This window comes from Hemitrygon akajei, chromosome 22 (assembly GCF_048418815.1).
Source record: "Hemitrygon akajei chromosome 22, sHemAka1.3, whole genome shotgun sequence".
NCBI lineage: Eukaryota > Metazoa > Chordata > Chondrichthyes > Myliobatiformes > Dasyatidae > Hemitrygon > Hemitrygon akajei.
The window spans coordinates 47,099,763-47,124,306 of NC_133145.1; the positions used below are offsets into that span (position 1 = coordinate 47,099,763).

The 24,544-nt window shown below is 40.2% G+C and overlaps 1 long non-coding RNA gene across 1 annotated transcript in view; it reads left to right on the forward strand.

The window, feature by feature from the left end:
• The window catches only part of LOC140714700 (uncharacterized), a 28,319-nt gene extending 11,809 nt beyond the window's left edge, over positions 1-16,510 (forward strand). The window contains exons 2-4 of the long non-coding RNA XR_012095975.1: positions 7,240-7,366; positions 7,629-7,673; positions 15,535-16,510. This is a non-coding gene — a long non-coding RNA (uncharacterized lncRNA). The remainder of the gene's footprint in view (positions 1-7,239; positions 7,367-7,628; positions 7,674-15,534) is intronic.
• Positions 16,511-24,544: the final 8,034 nt, after the last annotated feature.

Below are 24,544 nucleotides of genomic sequence, written 5' to 3' on the forward strand. Positions count from 1 at the left end.
ATGTTCACTATGTTTCAAAACAAAACATAACAGAGATATTGTTCACTTGGCACTTCCATGGTAGCTCTGCATGTTTATCTACAAACGGTTTGTATTAATTTATGACCCATAAGCAGGAAATATCTAGATTTGATGCAGTCTGTGCTGAGTTATCTGTATCATACCAGAACAACAGTAAAAACGCTTCAGTTGGCCTCTATTCATGAGGTTAAACGAATTGCGGAAAATATAGCTTTCGTGCTAGCCTCAATGCATTCTGGCAAAATAGTTGAAAGTGGGTGTACTTGTAGGTAGATACACTGATCAAGATTGGGTTTGAATGTGATATCAGTCAGCACATAAGATTCTCAACATTTTTGTGAGTATAGAACAGAAGAAAATAGCCAAGGAGAAAATAAACACCAAAACTCAAGTTTTAGGTATACAGATATGATTTTTATTATCGTGACCAATTGTATTCAAAAAGTGGTAAGCAAAATATAAATGCCAGTAAGTGATACTCGTATACTAAATCACCAGAAAAGATGCTTTCAGTTTGTAACCTCGTATTGCTGAAATACTGAGAATGCTTACTTACTTACTTACTTACTGCCCGTTATGCCTAGTGGCATGTAGGGCAGCAACGAAGGTCCTCCACTCCTGTTTGTTTTGGGCTAGCTTCTGAATGGTACCCCAGATGTAGTTCAGGGTCTTCAGCTCTCCCTCTACAGTTCAACGCCAGGTATTCTTGGGTCTTCCTCTTTTCCTCTTTCCTTCTAGCGTCCAATGGAGGGCTATACGTGTGATGTTATCAGATTCCCTTCTAAGCAAATGCCAAATGCAACTCTATCACCTTCTCATGAGGATGGTTTCAATGCTGTCTTGATGGCATTGAGCAAGTAGTTCATCATTTGAGATGATGTTTGGCCAGAATATTCTTAAGATTCTTCTCAGGTTTTTTGTGTGGAAGACTGACAACTTAGTGAGTTCACTTCCTGTCATTCTCCAGCATTCTGATCCATAGAGGAGGGTAGAAAGAACACAGCTCTGATACAATTTTAGCTTGGTCCTGATGTTGTACTGTTGAGACCTCCATACGTTGCTGAGCATTCTGAGGGAATTTCTGGCCTTGCTTAGATTGTTCTTAATGTCGTTGCCTGCTCCTCCATCGTGTCTGACAGTGCTGCCCAGGTAGGTGAACTCCTCTGTTGTAGAAAGGTCTTCTCCATTCACTTGGATTGTTGAGGGGTTTGAGATGTTCCACGTCATCACCTCCATTTTCTTCAGACTAATCTTCAGGCCAATCTGCTGAGCAAAATCACTGAGGTCGATGTTTTTTCTTGCATGTGCTGGTGAGTGTGGGAGACCAGAACCAGGTCATCAGCAAAGTCAAGGTCTTCCAATGTTGAGAAGAGGGTCCATCGTATGCCTTTTGTCTGATCTTCAGTTGTTCGCTGCATCACCCAATCAATGGCAGCGTTAAAGAGGAGTGCCAACATCACACATCCTTGTCTCACTCCTGTTTTCACTTAAAAGCTTTAATCACTGTTTCCAACTCTACATTTAAAGTTGGCATAAAAATTCTTAATGAGAAGAACTATCTGTTGCGGGATCCCGTACATGCGCAGTATATGCCAAAGGCTTTCTCTGTGGATGCTACTGAAGGCTTTCTCGAAATCCACAAAGTTGATGTAGAGCTGTCTCTGCCACTCTGTACACTGCTCGATGATGTTACGCAGTGCAAACATCCCCTACCTTTCCGAAATCCTGCCTGCTCCTTTCTGAGTTGTCGATCTACTGCATCTGACATACTTTGTCAAGATCTTGCTTGGATTTGACAAATGTGTGATACCATGCCAATTGCTACAATTTCTCAGGGTGCCTTTCTTTGGAAATCTAACCAAAGTTAGATTGTCCAGTATCTTCTTCCTTTCCCATGTGGCTATAAAGAGTGGCAGGAGTATTTTGGCTGCAAGTTCTGGGCCTGCCTTGAACAGTTCTGCACTGAGGTTATCTTGGTCAGAGGCTTTTCCATTTCTGAGAGATCTAATGGCTGCAATGATTTCTTCTTTGGTTACTAGTTCAACACTAATGTCAAGATCAACCTCTGCCTCTTTGGCACATTCCAAAATCCTATCTTGGTCCTACATTTGCCATTCAGAACTTCCGTCTTCCTGTCAGTGACTTCCTTTCAGCTTTCACCACTGACATTCATACAAGTATCTACGGATGACTCTGGAAGCCCATCACACCTAGTAGTTTTGGTTCCTTCTGTTGCTGTTTCCATAACAAAAATCTTTTTCCGGGACTGGGTTGTTAGCCCTGTGCCCAACCCCCAACCTGAAGAACCAGTGGATCGCTCTTAGTCTGGTCTCTACCCTTCGACCTGTCCAGCTTGGATGACCCTACCAGGAGATGAATCTCCTGCCGGCATAGCTCTCAGGGTCAATGAGACACGCAAGCTCCCCGACCACTCCAAGGTTGTGACCCTACGGGGAGACTGAGAATATATCATGTTATTAATTACATTAATCGGTAAAGTAAAATAATTGGCTTTTGGTTTGAGTATGTTTATTAGTTACCTAACATGGGTAAAATTCCTTTAGATGAGTAAAGTGCTTATGCCACAATACTCAATTTAAAATGTATGCCCTTATTTTCAAAGTTTGAAGTAAATGTATTATCAAAGTACATATTGGATCTTGAAATTTGTTTTCTGGTGGGCATACTTGGTAAAAGTGTTGGCATGTGGCCAATGGTTAAGGCTTTCGTCTAGTGAGCTGAAGGTCGCTAGTTCAAGCCTTGGCTGAGGCTGTGTGTGTGTCCTTGAGCAAGACACTTAACCAAACATTGCTCTGCGATGACACCGGTGCCAGGCTGTAATGCCCTTATGCCCTAATCCTAATGCCCTTCCCTTGGACAACATCGGTGGCATGGAGAGGGGAGACTTGCGGCTTGGGCAACTGCTGATCTTCCATAAAAAAGAACCTTGCCCAGGCTCGTGCCCTGGAAACTTTCCAAGGTGCAAATCCATGGTCTATCGAGACTAACGGAGGCCTACCTATTTAGTAAAACCAATAACCATAATGACTGAAAGACCACACCTAACAGGGCAGATGACCAGTGTGCAAAAGACAACAAATTGAGCAAATACAAAATAAAGAGAGGAAATAATAATATTAATAAATAAGCTATAAACATTGAGAACATGAGATGAAAAGTCCTTGAAAGTGAGTCCAGAGGTTGTGGAAATAGTTCAATGTTGGGGCAAGTGAAGTTGATTGAAGTTATTCCCTTTGGTTTAAAAGCCTTATTATTTAAGAAGTAATAACTGTTCCTGAACCTGGTGATGTGAGTCCTGAGGCACCTGTACCTTCTTCCTGATGGCAGCAGTGAGAAGAGAGCATGACCTGGGATGTGGAGTTCCCTGATGATGGCTGTTGCTTTCCTACACCAGCACTTCGTATAGATGTGCTCAGTGGTGGGAAGTGCTTTACCTATGATGTACCTTTATATCAAGTTACGCAAATGGAGTTTCTTGTAAAAAGCAAAAAATGGGTGCCATTTTGTCTTGGCACTTTTTGAAAAGAGCAGTATTTCACATATTTCTTTATGCCAGCTCATAGATCAATAGCATTTCTCCATTTATGTTGTTGTAACCTATTCTCTCTCACTTGCTCATCTTGATTCTCTGATTCTCCGGCCACCCACTCTAATAGGCATATCAGCACATATATGGGACATTGGAGGAAATGGACATATCCTGTGGGAAACCCACACTGTCAGAGAAAAAGTGAGAACTCCTTACATTACTGGAAGTGAAAATCAAACTCGACACACAGAAGCTGTGAGTCCGAAGAACCACCAACTGAGCCACTGGGCAAATACCAGAAACTGTGGGGTTTCATTTTAATAATCTTACTAAAATTTTAAAAATGCCATCTCATTCTTCCTTAGATATTGGGTGTAACAGTTAGTGCAACACTTTACAGCCTCAGCAATCACTGAGTGCATTCAATTCCCGCCACAGTCTGTGAGGGGTTTATATGTTCTCCCTGTGATCATGTAGGTTTCCTCCGGGTGCTCCAGTTTTCTCCCACATTCTAAAGATGTACGGGTTAGAATTAATAAATTGTGATGGTGCTGGAAGTGTGGTGACATTTATGGGTTGCTCCCAGCACAACCTGGGACTGTGTTGTTTGTTGAAGCAAACAGCACGTTTCACTATATGTTTCAATGTATATGTGACAAATAAATTATTTAATCTTTTAATCATAGGAGTTAGCAGTGTTTACTTTGTCTCCATTTTCCATGATAAGGTTTTTGGCACTGTACGTTATTTGCATTGTGCCTTAGGCCATAAGACCAGAAGACACAGGAGCAGAATTAGGCTATTTGGCCCATAAAGTCTGCTCCACCAATCAATCATCTTGATTTATTATTGTGTGTCAATGGTGTGACCACAGTAATTGATCCTTGGATTAAAAAAATTTATACTTGTTGTGTCATGCTCTAAGCCAATAATCTTCTAATCTTTATAAAACTCTTGAGATTTTAGAGATGTTCTTTGTCAACCTCACCGGTAACAATCCACACAATGAGTGCCTTGGCAGCCTTGCAGCATCTGGTTCATATTTTTCTGCCAGAGTCCCACAATGTTGACTCTCCTGTTTTTAACACATATAAGACCAATTTGGCTTGTTGGTTATTGTATTTCACTGTTACAAATGTCATTCCCATAGGAGTTATCTTTTCTCTAGAATAAGTTCTTAGTTAGATATCTGCCAGCTTCAGTTTGAAGTGCCATTTAAATTCTTTTTGTAGAATGACTGAAACATCCAAGCCAATGTCCAATTCTATTTTAATTAATTTGCATTCATTTCTAGTGTAAGTCATATTGCTTGTCTCTTGTTAGCTTTCACAAGGTATATCTCAAGGCTACCTAGTCTTGCATCACTCTCATCATCATCAGATTTTTCATCAGCAGCATGCAGACAAGTGCTCTTTGAGTGTGTCCTACTTTGCTGTGTTTTCTGTGAGTTTTGCCTTTAAACCTGCATTGGGGTCTGATGTATGTGAGCCACTGCCACAACAGTAATACAATTGTTTAGCTTGACCAGTTTCTATGTAGACATTGCAATTTTGTTCATGATCACTTTCATTCTCAACTGCAACTTAATTGTGTCTCTGGTGGTGGTTTCCATTGATACAGCAATTTCAACTGCTCTTTTAAATGTGAGTTGTGCATCAGTTAGGAACTGTATTTCAATGCTTTCTTGAAAGATTCCACAAACTAAATAATTTCTCAGTGCATCAAGCCCATCACTGAACTGACAATGCTCAGACAATTTTTTCAATTTAGCCATGTTAGCTGAAATAGACTCTTCTTCCTTTTGATTCCACTTATGAAACCTAAAATGCTCTGCAATCGACAATGGTTTTGGTTCTGAATGTTCCTGCATTACGTTCACGAGATCAGAAAAGTTTATTTTGGCTGGCTTGGTCGGAGCAGTTAAACTTCTAAGCAAACTGTATGCTGTTCCACCTATTGCACTCACTTTTCATTGACTATTTAATTTGCTTCAGAATTCATTCAGCATACGTCGTCCAGTTATCTGTTGTGCAATCACACGTACCTGTCTTTCAATGTAACCAGCCATTTCTGCTATTTATTTATTATTATTGTCACCCGGTTCTCACATCTTTTGAGCCCGTGAATTTAATCTGTTTTCTGCCTTTTTTAAAACTCAACTGCATCTCCCCCCCCCCCCCCAAGGAAACATGTGCTGCATTTTTTTTAAACACAAATGTCTCTCTGTCCCCCTTCTGAACAAAAATCTGCTGCACCTCAACAGGTAGATTGTCATCTTGAGTTCATTTTAAAACTTTCTCGTCACCGCTGTTATGCTTCGTAATGCCAGAAACTAATCAAAAGAAAAACACAGGAGCCGGGGATATTTTATGTTCCTAGTTTTTCTTAAGTGAGATGCTCACATCTGACATGGTGGTATATTAACATATGCCATTTATGTATTCCTTACATATAACCCGTAATAAATTATTTAAAGAAACAAAGAATACTTAATCAGACACTATATTTACAATACTATGCAAATATTATTGAAATTTTAAATTCACTTCAGCCTCCACTGACACCTCATTCCAGATACAAATTCTTTCCTGCGTGAAAAATCTATCTTGCAGATCATCTCTTCCTTCTCAACTTGTGCCCTCTAGTTTTAGACACCCCTATCATGAGAAACAAACTCTCATTATCTAATTTATCTATATCTCTCATAATTTTAATAAACCATTGCAATGTAACCTCTCAGCCTCCTGGGAAAATAGACCCAGTTATCCAATCTCTCCAGATAACACAGGCTTTAGATTTTAGCTTCTCCCTCTCAAACTGCAGTGTAAATTCTATCATATTATGTTCACTGCCTGCTAAGGGTTACTTTGCCCTGAGCTCACTAATCAAATCTGGTTCATTGCACAGCACCAAATCCGGAATTATTTTTTTTCTGATGGGCTTGATCACAAGCTGCTCTACAAAGCTATGTCATAGGCATTCCACAGATTCCTTCTCTTGGGATTCAGTGCCAGCCTGATTTCCTCACTCTACCTACATAGCAGATACCTCCCATGACCATGCCTTTCTTACATACTCCTTCAGCAGAATTTCCTTCCTTGTTCTAGCCACGTAACTAGTATCCACGTGCACCAATACAACTGGATAATTTCCCCTTCCACTCCAAATTTCCCTGCAGTTTAGATGAGATGTTCTAAACCTGGGCACCAGGCATGTTTCACAACCTTTGGGACTCTCAATTCTTGCAACAGAGACCCAAATACAACTACATTACTCTTCTCTCCCCACTCTTGAATGGCTCCCTGAACCACCGTGCATGGTTAGGTTGCTCATTGTCTGTACAGCCCCACTCGCATCTGCATAGGAAGCAAGAATCTCAGACCTGTCAGACAAGTTCAAGGGCTGAGGCTCCTCCAGCACTACCTCTTAGATCTCCCTACCTGCCTCACTCATAGTCACACCCTCTTGTCCCTGACAACCAACAGAAACAAAGCAGTTAATCTTGATTAGGTTTGGGAGGGAGAGAGAGAGGGAAAAAAACTAGAAGGGAGCTATTGCAGGTGAGTGATGTCATGGCATTTTACTGTATTTCTTCTAACCTACAAGGAATGTAAGTTTGTAAAATTATTTTTCTTTTTCATTTTTGGTGTCTTAATTGCTCCTTTTAGAGTGCTGAGGTTGATCCATTCTGTCTAGGTGAATTTCTGGAAGGGACCCTAAATAGACTCCTAAGCCTTGGTCTGCAGCAGAAAAAAAAACTACCTTTGTCAATATTGCAAACCACTGGAGAGACAGGTGAGAAATAGGCCCATTTTGTCACTTTTTTTCAGAGAACCGTGTTTCTCGCATGCTATTTTCAGTTTCAGGTAATTAATTCTATCAGGGATTTCCATGAGGTGGTTTCATTTAGCGATTTAGTACAGCTGTATACCAAACTGCACATTAACACATGAGATTCTTGAAAAACATGAGGTTTGACTCAGTTTAGCATAGTTCACTTAAATCAAAAAGTAGCAGAAGTCACTTGCCTGAGTTATGTCTTTGCTTTTATTTTCAGAATTGAAATAAGCAGAACCTGAAGGGAATTTGATCTGGAAATACTGTAAGTGCAGTGATAATGCTCTCTTAAATCAAGAGGAGTATGACTTACAAAAGTTAAATTTCTCTTCAAGCAAATTAGCTTCAAGTATATTTAAAGTCACTAATGATAAGATTAAGCTTTGTTGATAATTGTTTTCTGTTCAGTGGTAGGGTACATGTGGATAAATCAGCTTGTAGGCTTTCATTTAGTCTCAGTCATTAGAGCGTTTATCACTTCCTGAGGGTAAGAAAAGAACATAAGTCAGAATCTGTGAAATTATGGAATGTTCAGTGAAGGGTTTCAATCCACAGTAAAATCAAAAATAAAGAATTAAAGTTTATTTATGATATTGTGCTTTTAAATTTCCAGCATAGCTTCTGGCAGAAAGCAGTAAACTACAATTCTTCCCTCAAAGATGCAGAGTCTTATTGGAATATTACATCCAAATTGTTATTCCTTGAGCATTAGGACATATTAATTCGCTACTTATGAAATTTGATGTATCATTGCTCAATCTTGTGCTCATGTGGTGAACTACATATACCTGTCTTGGCACCCCCCCCCCCCCCCCCCCCCCGCTGACTGCTCCTGTGGCTCCTCCCACGGACCCCGGTATAAAGGCGATTGGGGACACCACCCCGGCCTCAGTCTCCAGGATGCAGTGTGGTGGTCAATTGCTGCTTGTTCTTTCTTCCAGCCAATAAAAGCCTATATCTCACCTCATGTCTCCAAGAGTTATTGATGGTGCATCAGCTCACTTGACAATGAGAAGCATTTCCAGTGACTGGAAAGCTAAGTGCAATTACTTAGCTGTTTCACACTAAAATGGTTGAACTTCATAGTCCTCAGAATATATTTTAAGGTCGTTAAAAGGGTTAAAATCATCAGTTTCTCTTTTACCTAATCCAGTTTGCTAAAGGATCTTTAAATATAGGACAAGAAGATATATCCTGCTTACGTGGTGATGGCACAAATTAAACTACTGGGGAATGCATTTTTTCCCTATCAGGGCAAAATGATCAAAGTTGATTGAAAGGAGATAACTATACTTGAATTCAAAGCGCTGATGCATGTAGGTTATCTGTTTGCTAGCAGTCTGCCTTCTTTACAAAACTTAGAATGTAACTACCAACATTCTCCCAGTGGTATAGCACTGTATTTGCATACAAGCATGTGAAATAAATATTCTGCCTTACAGTATGGAAGAAATCATATTCTAATAGTATGCAAGCTGGAACTCAAGTTAGTATTGTTTATTACTGTCGTACGTTCAGAGGTACAGTGAAAAGCTTGGCTTCCATACTGTTCATTCAGATCAAATCATTACTCAGTGTATTGAGGTAGTGCAGGGTAAAACAATAACAGAATGCAGAATAAAGGGTAACAGCTACAGAGAAAAATCAATGGTGGTAGTTAGTAACTTACAAGATCGTAATAAAGTAGATTGTGAAGTCAAGAGTTCACTTTATCATATTACAGAATCACTAAGTATTCTTATAACCACAAGGCAGAAACTATCCTTGAGTCTGGTTGTATGTGTTTTCAGGGTTTTGTGGCTTCTGCCTGATGGGACTGGGGAGAAGAGAGAGTGTTTGGGGTCAGGGAGGTATTTGATTATGGTGGCTGTTTTGCAGAGGCAGTGAAAAATATGGGGAGAGTCCATGGAGAATCAGAATCACGTTTATTAACACTGACATATGTCATAAAGTATGGTGCTTTTGTGGCAGCAGTACAATGCAAGGCATAAAAAATACTGCAAGCTGCAATGAGATAAATAATGGTGCAAAAGAGGACTGGCAAGGTAATGTTAATGGGTTCAGAAATCTGATGGCAAAGGGAAAGAAGCTGTTCCTAAAACATTGAGTGTGGGTCTTCAGGCTTGTGTGCCTCATCCCTGATGGAGAGAGTGTATCCCGGGTGGTGAGGGGCCTTAATGATGGATGCTACCATTTTATAACCATATAACCATATAACCATATAACAATCACAGCACGGAAACAGGCCATTCCGGCCCTCCTAGTCCGTGCCGAACTCTTAATCTCACCTAGTCCCACCTACCCGCACTCAGCCCATAACCCTCCACTCCTTTCCTATCCATATACCTATCCAATTTTACCTTAAATGACACAACTGAACTGGCCTCTACTACTTCTACAGGAAGCTCATTCCACACAGCTATCACTCTCTGAGTAAAGAAATACCCCCTCGTGTTTCCCTTAAACTTTTGCTCCCTAACTCTCAAATCATGTCCTCTCGTTTGAATCTCCCCTACTCTCAATGGAAACAGCCTATTCATGTCAACTCTATCTATCCCTCTCAACATTTTAAATACCTCGATCAAATCCCCCCTCAACCTTCTACGCTCCAATGAATAGAGACCTAACTTGTTCAACCTTTCTCTGTAACTTAAGTGCTGAAACCCAGGTAACATCCTAGTAAATCGTCTCTGCACTCATTTATTGATATCTTTCCTATAATTCGGTGACCAGAACTGTACACAATATTCCAAATTTGGCCTTACCAATGCCTTGTACAATTTTAACATTACATCCCAACTTCTGTACTCAATGCTCTGATTTATAAAGGCCAGCGTTCCAAAAGCCTTCTTCACCACCCTATCTACATGAGACTCCACCTTCAGGGAACTATGCACTGTTATTCCTAGATCTCTCTGTTCCACTGCATTCCTCAATGCCCTACCATTTACCCTGTATGTTCTATTTGGATTATTCCTGCCAAAATGTAGAACCTCACACTTCTCAGCATTAAACTCCATCTGCCAACGTTCAGCCCATTCTTCTAACCGGCATAAATCTCCCTGCAAGCTTTGAAAACCCACCTCATTATCCACAACACCTCCTACCTTAGTATCATCAGCATACTTACTAATCCAATTTACCACCCCATCATCCAGATCATTTATGTATATTACAAACAACATTGGGCCCAAAACAGATCCCTGAGGCACCCCGCTAGTCACCGGCCTCCATCCCGATAAACAATTATCCACCACTACTCTCTGGCATCTCCCATCTAGCCACTGTTGAATCCATTTTATTACTCCAGCATTAATACCTAACGACTGAACCTTCTTAACTAACCTTCCATGTGGAACTTTGTCAAAGGCCTTGCTGAAGTCCATATAGACTACATCCACTGCCTTACCCTCGTCAACATTCCTCGTAACTACTTCAAAAAATTCAATAAGGTTTGTCAAACATGACCTTCCACGCACAAATCCATGCTGGCTACTCCTAATCAGATCCTGTCTATCCAGATAATTATAAATACTATCTCTAAGAATACTTTCCATTAATTTACCCACCACTGATGTCAAACTGACAGGTCTATAATTGCCAGGCTTACTTCTAGAACCCTTTTTAAACAATGGAACCACATGAGCAATACGCCAATCCTCCGGCACAATCCCTGTTTCTAATGACATCTGAAAGATCTCCGTCAGAGCTCCTGCTATCTCTACACAAACTTCCCTCAAGGTCCTGGGGAATATCCGGTCAGGACCCGGAGATTTATCCACTTTTAAATTTCTTAAAAGCGCCAGTACTTCCACCTCTTTAATTGTCATAGGTTCCATAACTTCCTTACTTGTTTCCCACACCTTACACCATTCAATATCCTTCTCCTTAGTGAATACCGAAGAGAAGAAATCGTTCAAAATCTCTCCCATCTCCCTCGGCTCCACACATAGCTGACCACCCTGATTCTCTAAGGGACCAATTTTATCCCTCACTATCCTCTTGCTTTTAATATAACTGTAGAAGCCTTTCGGATTTACTTCCACCTTATTTGCCAAACCAAACTCGTAACTTCTTTTAGCTTTTCTAATCTCTTTCTTAAGTTTCCTTTTACATTCTTTATATTCCTCGAGCAATTCCTTTACTCCATGCTGCCTATATCTATTGTAGACATCCCTCTTTTTTCGAACCAAGTTTCTAATATCCCTTGAAAACCATGGCGCTTTCAAACCTTTAACCTTTCCTTTCAACCGAACAGGAACATAAAGATTCTGTACCCTCATAATTTCACCCTTAAATGACCTCCATTTCTCTATTACATCCTTCCCATAAAACAACTTGACCCATTCCACTCTCTCTAAATCCCTGCGCATCTCCTCAAAGTTAGCCTTTCTCCAATCAAAAATCTCAACTCTAGGTCCAGTCCTGTCCTTCTCCATAATTATATTGAAGCTAATGCTATTGTGATCACTGGACCCGAAGTGCTCCCCAACACATACATCTGTCAGCTGACCTATCGCATTCCCTAACAGGAGATCCAACACTGCCCCATCTCTAGTCGGTACTTCTATGTATTGTTGCAAAAAGCTATCCTGCACACATTTCACAAACTCTAAACCATCCAGCCCTTTTACAGAATGAGCTTCCCAATCTATGTGTGGAAAATTAAAATCTCCCACAATCACCACCTTGTGTTTACTACAAATATCTGCTATCTCCTTACACATTTGCTCTTCCAACTCACGCTCCCCATTAGGTGGCCTATAATACACTCCTATCAGTGTTACTACACCTTTCCCATTCCTCAATTCCACCCAAATAGCCTCCCTAGAGGAGCTCTGTAATCTATCCTTCCAAAGCACCGCCATAAGATTTTCTCGGACAAGCAATGCAACACCTCCTCCTCTGGCCCCTCCTACTCTATCACACCTGAAGCAACTAAATCCAGGAATATTTAGTTGCCAATCACACCCTTCCTGCAACCATGTTTCACTAATAGCTACAACATCATAATTCCAGGTATCAATCCACACTTTAAGCTCATCCACCTTTCTTACAATGCTCCTAGCATTAAAATAGATACATTTAAGATACTCTCCACCTCCTCCTCTCTTTTCATCCCTAGCAATGCATTCAAATTTATTATCCTTTTCTTTCTTCTCCCCTACAACTTCGGGCTGAGCGCATCCCTCCTCCATCACCTGCCTGTCCTCCCTCACACACGGTCTACTTACTTGCTCTACTGGTGAACTAACCTCCTCTCCCATAGTTTCCTCAAATTGATTTCCGCCCCCCCATCTTACTAGTTTAATGCACTACCTTTTGAAGATGTCCTCAATGGTGGGAAAGGTTGTGCCTGTGGTGGAGGTAGGTAAGTCTACAACCCTCTACAGCCTCTTTCTATTCTATACCAGCCTCCATACCAGATGTTGATGCAACCAGTCAGGATACTCTCCTCCGTACATTTGTGGAAACTTGCTGAAGTCTTTGGTGACATACCAGATCTCCTCAAACCTCCACTGAAGTATAGCCACCGGCGTGCCTTCTTTATGATTGCATCAATGTGTTGGGCCCAGGAGATGCTGTCGCCCAGGAACTTGAAGCTGCTCACCCTTTCCACCGCTGACCCCTCATTGAGGGAGGCTGGTTTCCACAATCTGCGGGGCTATATCAACAACTCCGCAGTTTCTTGTGGCCATGAGTGGGGCAGTTGCCAAACCAAGCTGTATGGGATAGTTTCTATGGCACATTAATAAAAATTGGTAAGGGTTAACAGGGACATGTCAAATCACTTTAGTATCCTAAGGAAGTAGAAGCATCAGTGAGCTTTGCTAGCCATGGATTCCACATGGTTCATCCAGGACAGGCTGTTGATGATATTCACTCCTAGGAACTTGAGGCTCTCAACCTGATGTAGACAGGATATACACCACCACCACCCTCCTGAAGTCAATGACCAGCTCCTTGTTTTGCTAACATGGAGAGAAAGGTTGCTGTTATGACACTATGCTACTAAGCTCTCGGTCTCCTTCCTGTACTCCAATTCATTGTTATTTGAAATACAGCTCACAACAATGATAGCATCTGAAAACTTGTGGCTGAAGTCAGAGTCAAATCTAACTGTGCAGTCATGTGTGCACAGGGAGTAGAGTAGGGAGCTGAGACACAAACTTGAAGAGAACCAGTGTTTAGAATCACTGTGGCTGAGGTGTTGCTATCTGTCCTTACTGATTGTGGTCTGTTGGCCAGGTATACGTCTAGGAGAAGAACTCCAGCCACTCTCCAACCCCACCTCCCGTATATGCAGGTGCTGTGGAAAACAAGTTAATGCAGCGACGCACACACAATATCAAACTCACACCAGATACCGTTATAGAATATACGTTAAAGATTTTACTAGAACTAAAAGGTTACTAACAATACAGTATATATGAAGGAAAATAAAATAAAATAAAAGGCGTCAAAACTTAAAAGAGTTCAGTCAGTTTAGTGCATATTGTTGGAGCTCAACCATCGAACCACTCGACCCCTCGTCGCTTTCCACCGACCTCCACGTCCTTGCACCTGGGACCACCCTGGTGGTCGACCGAGCAGTGTCGCACACATCCACCTTCCTTGGCGTCCTCTTCCCGACTCCCTGAAAAGACTGCAAAAACCCCCCAGCTCCCAGACTCACAAGACAAAATAACATTTCCCCATTGGTTAACAAATGAATACAATCCGGATATCAGCAAGTCTAAAGCTAAACAGCTGCGAGAGAAAGCAATTATCATACAAAGAAGCATTCCTACTCTTAACAAAACAAAGAAGCCATTTTGATTAACATACACAGTACATTGTACATTTTTATTTGCAGTTATTTTGTAAATAACACTTCTTTGCATTTCTGGTTAGATGCTAACTGCATTTCATTGGCTTTGTATGTGTACTTGGCACAACGACAATAAAGTTGAATCTAATCTAATCTAACAGGCCTCTTGAAGTACTTTGTGGTCGTGGATTTCAGAATCACTGGGCAAGAGTCATTAAGTTACATTGCCTTGTTTCTCTTAGGTAGCAGGATGATAGCCATCTTCTCGAAGCAGGTGTCAACCACAGACTGAAGTAGGCAAAGGGTAAAAATGTCTGCAAATACCTCCACCAATTAATCTGTACAGGATCTAAGGACATCACCTCGGCAGGCCAGATGCCTTCTGCAAGTTCACTCTCCGGAAGACAGCTCTTATGTCTGCAAAATTGTCTGGGTTCAGGTGATGCACCATCAATAACTCACTCTGAGACGTAAGAAGTGAGGTATCGGCTTTTATTGACTGGAAGAATGAACAACACTACATCCTGGGGAATGAGGCTGGGCATCAGGCCTCAATCGCCTTTATACAGGGGTCTGTGGGCGGAGCCACAGAAGCAGTCAGCAGGGGTCTGTGGGAGGAGCCACAGGAGCAGTCCAGACAGGTATATGTAGTTCACCACATCAGGTGCATTGGAAGCTATCAGGTGGGTGGTGGCAATCCCCTTCTGTTCAAAGTTCCATGTTTATTCCCTTGAACACAGGAGAATAAGAGGATATAAGAGAATAAGGTATACAATATTATGAGAGTATAGGGTGAAAGCATGCAAGCATGCAAGCTTTTTCCCTTCACATTGGGCGAGACTAGAACTAGAGGTCTTAGGTTTAGGGTGAAAGTTGAAATATTTCAGCAGAAATTAAGGGAAGCTTTTTCATACAGCAAGTGGTGTGAGTGTGAAATGAGCTTCAAGCAGAAGAGATAAATATGGATTTAATTGTGACAATTATTAGCTTGAATAGGTACATGATGTGACTGCTATGGAGGGCGATTGTCAGGTTGCAAGTAGATGGGACTAGGCAGAAAGCTAAGTTAGCATGGACTAGATAGGCTGAAGGGCCTGTTTCTGTGCTATAGTAGCCTCACTCCACTAATCATTAAATAAAAAAGCAGTAAATTATATATCTACAAATTCCTTTAAATATAATTTAGAGTTTCTTACTAAAATAACTTTTTTTCCAGAAATTATATTTTTTGTAAACTATTGGAATAAGATTGTACATGTTAGATTCAATGACGAATTTCAGTACTCTGGGGTACTAACTATTTATGATTTTGCAGGAGTGTGAGGATGAAGAGAAAACCTTTTTGTTCAACTTTGCATACTTGGATTAGCTGAACATCGGAAGTCATTAGCAAAATTATAAAAGCATTTGGAATTCTCTCTAGCTCCCCCGTCAGCCTGAAGGAAGAAGAATAAAGTCAACAAATCACACCAGGGAAATAAAACACCAAAGGAAGTTTAAAAAAAAATAGCTAGTGGTTTCTAAATTCTGTAACTGATAAATTTAACAAATAATAAAAATCATTTTACATCATTTTTGTATTATAAACCAGCATTTTGCCTTCCTATGTTCAAAGATTATAGCCCAAATGATATTAAGTTTATATACCTTAATGCATTTACAACTATGATTTCATGGGTATGAATGTTTATATAAACAAACCCAGGAATGAGGGGCAGGAAGAGATCACTTGGTCCTATGCTTTACCTTTCAATAAGATTAGAGACCATTGGTTGATCTGATAGTTGCCCTCACGCATGCATTTCCAGCTACTTCTGATAACTTTTCAGCCTTTGTTTAGCTAGAATTGTTCAATTTTTGCTTTAGTATTTTCCAAGACTCTGCTTTGGCCATTGAAGGTACCAGAAACTTAGAACTCTCTGAGAGAAATAATTTACATTACTCTCCAATGCAGTGCTGCCAGGATAATCAAGGACAAGACCCACCCAGCCAACACACTTTTTGTTCCACTTCCCTCCGGGAGAAGGTTCAGGAGCATGAAGATTCGTACGGCCAGATTTGGGAACAGCTTCTTTCCAACTGTGATAAGACTGCTGAACAGATCCTGACCCGGATCTGGGCTGTACCTTCCAAATATCCAGACCTGACTTGCACTACCTTACTTTCCCTTTTCTATTTTCTAATTATGATTTATAATTTAAATTTTTATTATATTTACTTCGATTTGTACTTAAGGGAGTGGGAAGCGCAGAAACAAATATCACTGTGATGATTGTACGCTCTAGTATCATTTGTTTGGTGACAATAAAGTAAAGTAAAATGGGCATCTCTCTTAATTTTAAACATTGGTCCCTAATCCTAGATACTTCTACAAGAAGATATACTTCCTCTACATTCACCATGTGAAGACCACTTAAGAACTTCTATGTTTCAATCAAATCACATCTCATTCTTCTGAAGTCCGGGAGTACAAGATTAGCCTGTATAACCTTCCCTCCAAAGCCTACCTCCCATCACTCTTCTACAAGTATTTGGCTGGAAGGAACTAGATAAAATGAGCTGAGGCTTAAAGAAAATAAAAATATCAATAAATTTAGATTATAGATTACAGAATGTGGCGGCATATAATTCCACTTCTGCCTTTAGCATCTTGTTGGGTGCCATCGTCAACCTACAGATAGTGTAGTTGACAATAGAGTTTTTGTGGCAAGATACAGAACTAGATTGGCTGGCCCTTCTTCTGCTGCCCAGGTTGGAACCCAGCTGGACTGGAACTCAGGACCATCTGCCTCAAAGTCCAGTGCAGATACCACTACAACACCAGCCAGCCCTTACAGATCTTAGTGCCTTAAGGATACCTAATTTTAGGCCTGCTAGGTCTATCCTAAAGTTATATTGAAATGAAAGGAATGCCATATAACATGATAAAGTGTTTCCATTTGTGAAGACAAAATTTATCAGTTGGGGGAGTAGAAAAGTTTGAACTCAGCAAGAGGATTACCGGTACTTGCCTGATTTGAATCTCAGATGCCATGACAATTCATGGGGATTGGAGTCAGTATTAACTCTCACGGTCATTCCTTCCTAACTATATACTACAGTGTTATGATCTCCAGGATCATGATGGAATTATCTTGGACTTGGACTGAAACAAATTCTATGAGTTTGGCTATGCCAGTCAGTTGCTTGATTGGTCAGTGAGTCGGATTTTCTCATTTAGGCAGGATTACCTATTCTTGGGGTGCTTTGTCCTTCCCGAACCCCTCCCTCAGACAATATTGAGTGTCCTGTCATACTCTATTCTTATTGTGTTTTCACACAATTTTTCCAAGCCATTTCAGAAGGCAACTATGAGTCAACCGCATTGTTGTCCATCTCAACTTGCACATGAATCTGTCTGGGAGATTTCCTTTCACAAAGAGGATTAATAAATCAGATGTGTTTTTGAACAAACACATAGTTACGGAAATCAGAATGATATTAATAATAGATTTATTTAGATAACTGAATGTAAGTTCAGTATCTGGGATCTGAGCTCATTTTCTGATTTCTTATCAATAATTTAACCACTCCATTAAGATCCGTACTGTTTTAATATGGAAGCCAACTTGCATAATGCATCAGAAACAGGTTTATTATCATTGACATATGTCATGAAATTTAAAGTGCAAACACGAGGAAATCTGCAGATGCTGGAAATTCAAACAACATACACAAAATGTTGGTGGAACACAGCAGGCCAGGCAGCATCTATAAGGAGAAGCACTGTTGACGTTTCGGGCCGAGACCCTTCGTCATCACCAGCATTTTGTGCGTGGTGTCATGAAATTTGTTGTTTTACGGCAGCAGTACAGTACAATACATAAAAATTACTACAAGAATACACAATAAGCAAATAAATAAATAGTGCAAAAACAGAGCAAAGTAATAAAGTAGTATTCTCTGGTTCATGGACCATTCAGAAATCTGCTGGCAGAGGAGGAGAAGCTGTCTTTAAGTGATTAAATGCATGTCTTCAGGCTCTTGTACCTTCTCCTTGATGGTAGTAAGAAGAGGGTACGTTGTGGATGGTGAAGGCCCTTCATGATGGATATCGTGTTCTTGAGCGATCACCTTTTGAGTATGTCCTTGGTGGGAGGCTGGTGCCCATGATGGACCTGACAGAGTCTATAACCCTCTGCGGCTTTTTTTCCTGATCCTGTGCAGTGATATCTCAGTGCCAGATGATAATGCAATCAATCAGAATGCTTTCCATAGTACATCTGAAGCAATTTGCTAGAATCATTGGTGACATATCTAATTTTTTCAAACTCCGAATGCAATATAGCTGCTGGCGTGCCTGCTTCATGATTGCATTAATGTGCTGGGCCCAGGATAAATCTTCTGAGACCTGACGCTCAAGACATTGCAGAGTATTTGAAGCTGCTCACCCTTTCGGCTGCAGACCCCTCAAAAAGGACAGCTGTGTGTTCTCCTGATTTCTCCTTCCTGAAGTCCACAATCAATTCCTTGGTTTCACTGACACTGAGTGCAAGGCTGTTGTTGTGACACCACTAAACCAGCTGATCCATCTTACTCCTGAATGCCTCCTTGCCATCATGTGCCATTGGCAAATTTATAAGTGGTTTTTGAGTTGTGCATTGCCACACAATCTTGAGTGTGGAGTGTAGAGTAATCAGCGAAGTATGCCTCCTTGAATTGTGCCTGTGTTGACTGTTAGCGAGGAGAAGATGATATTTCCAATCGACACCAACTGTGGTCTCCCGATGAGGACGTCAAGGATCCAGTTACAGAGGGAGGTACAGAAGTCCAGGGTTTGAAGCTTGTTGGTTAGTACTGAGGGGATGATGGTGTTTGAATGCTGAGCTATGATAACTAAACAGCATCCTGACGTAGGTAATGCTGTTGACCAGGTGATCCAGGGCTGAGTGGAGATCTAGTGAGATTGCATATGATCATTCAGGAAATACATCCTCCCACAACCCTGCAAGGTACACCTGAAAAAGTACCCAAATATCATTCCCATCTTCTACCGCTGCTATCCTTAGGCTGCTTGAAAGAAGAGTACAATGGCCTATTTCATGTTATCTTATGTTCCCAGCTTCTCAGTTTTCCTACCAATTTACATAGTTCTGTGTATCCTTTATTAATCCTTTTATCATTTTCAAAAACCATTTATAAATTTGCCAATGGCACATGGTAAAAGGACTGAAAGAAGCTCCAGAGGGTTGTAAATTTAGTCAGCTCCGTCTTGTGTACTAGCCTACAAAGTACCCAGGACATCCTCAAGGAGTGGTGTCTCAGAAAGGCAGCGTCCATTATTAAGGACGTCCAGCACCCAGAGCATGCCCTTTTCTCACTGTTACCATCAGGTAGGAGGCACAGGAGCCTGAAGGCACACACTCAATGATTCAGGAACAGCTTCTTCCCCCCACCATCTGATTCCTATATGGACATTGAACCCTTGGACACTACCTCACATTTTTCTAATATATAGTATTTATGTGTTTTTGCACAATTTTTGATCTATTCAATATATGTATATTATATGAAGTATACTTATACTTAATAATTTATTATTATTATTTTCTTCTATATTATGTATTGCATTGAACTGCTGCAACTAAGTTAACAAATTTCATGTCACATGCCGGTGATAATAAACCTAATTCTGATTTTAAACACCTCAATATTGCAAGTCAGGATTATTACAACTTAACTCTTGAAACTCTGGGGAATTATACTCTTGAAGGCATTATTCCAAAATGGAATAGTTTGACAAAGGCTCTATAACTGAGATGCAAACTCACTTTTGGTATTTCAGTTGCCTTGGTATTATTTTCTGTTCAGTTTGAGAAATGAATAATAGATGAGCCATATATAAATTGCAGGGTGACGTTCAAGGAATTTTGGCTGACATGGACAACTTCGAAAAATTCTGGAAAATGTGTGCCAGCTTTTTTATTATAAGTGACAATCTGCAAATGTCAATAGGCTCATTTATTTCTGGAAGGTAAAGTGGCTAAACACCTTTTGTTTGAAAATAAAATTTACCTACTAAAAATAATGACTCCATTCCCCACTCTAGCTCCCCTCTTATCTGTTCTCTCCTTACCTGCCTATCACATCCTTCCCTTTTTCACATGGTTCACTCTCCTCTCTATCAGATTCCTTCTTCTTTACCTTTACCTTTTCCACCTATCACCTCCTAGCTTCTTACTTCATTCCCCTCCCACACACCTGGCTTCACCCATCACCTTCTAGCTTGTACTCCCCCCTCCCCTTTTTATTCTGGCTTCCTCCCCCTTCCTTTTTAGTCTTGATGAAGGGTCTCAGCCTGAAACGTTGACTGTTTATTCCTTTCCGTAGATGTTGTTTGACCTGCTAAGTTTCTTTAGCATTTTATGTGTTTCTCTGGATTTCCAGTATCTGCAGAATCTCTTGTGTTAATAATACTGTTGTTTCATGGCATCTATTGAGAATTAACTACTGTCCATCCTCAACTTTAATGGGAAACGAGCAGGGCAGCACCTGAACCCTGATGGTCTGGAAAGGTGAGGGAAAAGTGGTCGTTATTTCATTCCCTCTGTAGGTGGTGTGGTGTCAACAGTCAGTTTGAAATAGCTCATGAACCAGCAGCCGTTCAACCTTCTATCATTATTAGGATGCCCTGATATTTTAGAATCAAAACAGAAGATGATGGAGATCCACAGTAGGTTAGGCAGCATCTGTAGTGAAATATTTAAAGAAGTTTATTTTTCAGAGCACTGAATCTTCATCATTCTTAATGTTCTTCCCTGCAGAGTTGATAAAGCTCTGCAGGGAAGCAATAATAAAAGTTGTTTGTATAAGCATGAACTTCATAAACTGATGCATCTTCAACTTCATTTAATCTGGCTTATTTTGTCAACACTTTAACCGGTATAAAAGGAAACATTATCTATCTTGCAAATCATTCCTTGATATTCTTTCTTGAAATTCTCAGTATTTTAATTATACTCGGTAAGATATTGCAATGGAAAATTGGAATAAAAATGGAGAATTCTGCTAGTCAAGCAACATGGATGAAGACAATGAGAGAACACAAGAGCAAAAGAAAATAGGAGCAAGAAAAGGCTGTTTGGCCCCTGTGCTTTACCCACTAGTTAATAGGACTATGTCCGATCTATGCTGGCCTTAGTTCTTCTTCAGTGAAAATTCCCCATAACCTTTAATTCCTCAATCTTTCAAATGTATTAAGTGTATCTAATGATCTGTAACCTTCAGAGACAAGGACTTCCAAAGATTAGGCACCATATTCAAAACAATTTCAACAAACTGTACCTCAGTTTTAAATGACTGGCCATTTGGTTTGTAGCTCTAATCCTTGTCTGTAATTCCCAAAACATGGAGATATATCAACATCTACTTTGCCAAGCTGCCTTAAGATCTTAAATGTTTAAATAGGCCCAGCCTTCATTCTCCTAAACTCCAGGAAATATAAAACATAAACAGTATACTTTGTCTTGTGGAACAACCCTATCATACCAGGATTTAGCCTCATTAATCTATTTTGGACTACCTTCAATGCTATTAATTAAGGCTACCAAAGCTCTGCACTTCTACAGATGTACTGTGGAGAGCATTCTAACTGGCTGCTTCACCATCCAGTATCAGTGGTGGGGTGGGGGGGGGGGGCGGGGAGAACCACTGCACAGGATCAAAATAAGCTGCAGAGAATTGTAAACTTCAGCTCCACCATTGACACTAGCCTCCGTAGTATCCAGGACATCTTCAAGGAGTAATGCCTCAAAACGATGGCATCCATCATTAAGGACCCCCCCAACACCCAGGACATGCCCTGTATTCATTGCTACCATCATGAAGGAGGCACAGGAGACTAAAGGCACACATTCAACAATTCAGGGATAGCTTCTTCCCCTTTGCCATCCAATTTCTGAATGAACATTGAACCCATGATGTAAATTTATTTTTTTTATTTTGCACTATTTATTTAATTTAACTATTTAATATATATTTACTGTAATTCATTTTATTTTTCTATTATTACATATGGTATTGTACCACAGCCACAAAGACAATTTTTGTGAAATATGCCAGTGATATGCCTGATTCTGAATATTATTGTCACCTCATCAAAATTACATGCAAATAAAAGTAAACCTCCCTATTCTTAAACTCTAATACCTTTGAAATAAAGGCCAATGTGCCATTTTCCTTTTTAACATGTTCAAATTGACTGCAGCCATTTTATGATTCATAGAAATGAATGTTCCAGTTGGATGACATTTTGACAGAACTTATAGTGATATATCAATCCTTCTATAATCTATAGTCTCTTTAATTATCTTAGAAGGCTTCACACACATTGCACTGACTCATCTTCTTCTGCTAGGTCTTGTTCATCCACACCATCTCTCTTTCATATTGATGTCTGACTGCAGTATCTTTATTCTGTTACATTGGTAATGCAGTGGAAAATCATGACCATTGTATTACATGACTGTTCCAGTTCATTTCCTCCTTAATGTTTGTCTCAGTTGCTTAGAAACAGGAATTCACCTTCTTGTGGTGAACTGTATGATTTCCTATAGCACTAAAACCTATTTACTTCCCTTGAAAACCTTGGATGACAAAATATATTAAAAAAAAAGCATTACTATAGTCAGATATACACTCAGTGGTCACGTTATTGGGTACCTCCTGTACCTAACAGTGAGGCCACTGAGTGTATGTTTGTAATCTTCTGCTGCTGTAGCCCATCCACTGCAAGGTTTGATTTGTCGTGCATTTAGAGATGTTCTGCACTCCACTGTCGTAATGTGTGGTTATTTGAATTAATGTCACCTTCCTGTCAACTTGAACCAGTTTGGCCATCCTTTGACCTCTCGAGTACATGGTATCTTTACCTTCAGAATGACCACTCACTGGATGGTTTTTTTTTGCATCATTCTCTGTAATAGCTAGAGACGGCTGTGAATGAAAATCCTAGGAGATCTGCAGTTTCTAAGATACTTAAACCACCCAGTATGGCACCAACAATCATTCCACAATTAAACTCACTTAGATCACATTTCTTCCCTTTCTGTTGCTTGGTCTGAACAACAACTGAACCTCTTAATCAGGTTTGCATGCTTTTATGCATTGAGTTGCTGCCATGTGATTGGCTGATCAGATATTTGCATGAACCAAGCAGGTATACAGCTGCACCTAATAAAGTCACCAAGAGTGCACATGCTAATATTGGATCTGTGCCCTTGATATCAAATACTGCACACAGAGATCACAGTTGCCATTATCAATGTGGCAGTAAAGTAGCAGAAAAGGCTGCTATGGAGGTGATGGAAAATGCAAGGAAGCAGGACATGGAGTTACTCTTTGGGTCTGGGCCTCACATGTTGAAATGGCTTGATTGTTATCCACACTGTTAATAGCCACAAAGTCTTTGCCAGATGCATAAGAACAGAAATACTCTAAGTAGTCATCAGATCAGGCAGTATCTACAGGAACTGAAATAGAATTTAAGCTTTAGGTTGAAAACCTTTAGTCAGAGCTAGGAAAATCAGAAGACAATGCTGGAGAAACTTTGCAGGTCAGGCAACATCTGTGGAGAGAAAACTAGTCAGTAGTTTCAAATTGCAGATAGAGAGAGAGGGGACTGGCACAGGAATAATCTATTAATAATGTTATTTGGTTGATAGGTTCATGAACGAAAGAGGACATGAACAAAGGTGTATAAAAGCTGTAAAATGAGAGCAGTTAGAGATCATAAATAACAGAATGGAAAAGTTATGACTTGCAGAGAAGCGGGAAATCCCCAGCAGATGAGGCCAGGCTAATTAAGAGGGAAATCACTATATCTGGCCATTCAGATATATAAAAAAGAAACCAAGGGAAATTGGAGAATTTGATGTTGAGTCCGGAAGGCTGCAACATGCCTGTACGGAAAATTAAATGTTGTCGCTCTAGCTTATGTTGGACCTTAGTAAAATTGTGCGGGTCAGACAGAAAATAAACAAAAAAAAACAAATTGAAAGGGATAGAAATAAGAGTAAATGAAAAAAAAGCATGAGGGAAGCAATAATTTTCTAAATGATGAAATCTTGAGCTTAATTATTCCTTGGTTAAGAAGGAACCACAGTTGCAAAACTAAATCCCACAGAAGAGAGGGCAAACTAATGAAGAAATATATGGGATGCCAGCATAGGGAAAGAAATCATGTTCTCACAGGTCATGGTTCGGGGAAATAACAGTACAAGTCGATGCATCCTCTGATAAAAGGAATCACCTAGTAAAACGAATGTAGCGGGCACTTTTGTCATTAG